Raw genomic sequence first — 1,204 nt, 5'->3', positions numbered from 1 at the left:
CCTCCGCCTCCTGGGTTCAAGCAATTCTCCTGCCTCAGCCTCCCGAGTAGCTGGGACTACAGGCACACACCATCATGCCCAGCTAATTTTTGTATTTTTAGTAGAGACGGGGTTTCACCTTGTTGACCAGGATGGTCTTGATCTCTTGACCTCGTGATCCACCCGCCTCGGCCTCCCAAAGTGCTAGGATTATAGGCGTGAGCCACCGCGCCCGGCAGGTCCCTCAGTTTTTAAGTGTAGGGTTTGGATTATATAATTTATTGGTGTGTAAGTCACCTTCTTTGTGAATGAGGTATAGGGAACATGGACATGTGGTGATTAAGATTAGCCACATAGATGAAAAAAAATGATTAGCCACATAGGCTGGGCCCAGTGGCTCATGGCTGTAATCCCAGCACTTTGGGAGGCTGAGGTGGGTGTATCTCTTGAGGTTAGGAGTTCGACACCAGTCTGACCAACATGGTGAAACCTCGTCTCTACTAAAAGAAAAATTAGCTGGGCATGGTGGCACGCCTCTGTAATCCCAGCTACTAGGGAAGTTGAGGCAGGAGAATCACTTGAACCCAGGAGGTGGAGGCTGCAGTGAGCCAAAATTGTGCCACTGTACTCCAGCCTGGGCTACAGAGTGAGACTGTCTCAAAAAAAAAAAAAAAAAAATGTGAAGTTAGCCATATAAACGATAAATGAGGCTCTTTGAGAGGACCTAAGAGGAAGCTATAAATTACATGTGGCATAAGCCTGGAAATCTTCACTGCTGCATGTTTTTTTTTTCTTCCCCAATTCTACTTAAAACATTTTAAAACTTGTCAAGATAACTTTCTCAGGTAGTTAAGAAGGGGTCATCTCAATGTTAACAGCACAAGAAATTAAAAATCCAAAGGAAAGAAATAGCTTTCCAGGTAATGACAAAATTAGTGACAGTGTCTGGAGTAGGATTCAGATCCCCTGAATCCTTGTCCATGGTTCTCTTAACTGCCATGCTCTTTCGGTTGAGACTAGAAAGAAAATGGGTAAGACACATTCCACCCTGAGAACACTTTCAGTGTTTTTAATGTTTTCACTTAGAATGGAAGAAATTACACTTGAAAAGGGATGCTTAAATTTATTGCGGCTATTGCTTCAGATTTCCAGTAGCTCAAACTCTGCTCAAAAGTCCATTTCTTTCAGTTGGTGGAAGGGGCAGGATTCTTTTTTTTTTTTTTTT

Source organism: Cebus imitator, unplaced genomic scaffold (genome assembly GCF_001604975.1).
Source record: "Cebus imitator isolate Cc_AM_T3 unplaced genomic scaffold, Cebus_imitator-1.0 Scaffold2157, whole genome shotgun sequence".
Taxonomy (NCBI): Eukaryota; Metazoa; Chordata; class Mammalia; order Primates; family Cebidae; genus Cebus; species Cebus imitator.
Note: the sequence above shows the minus strand (reverse complement) of the source record.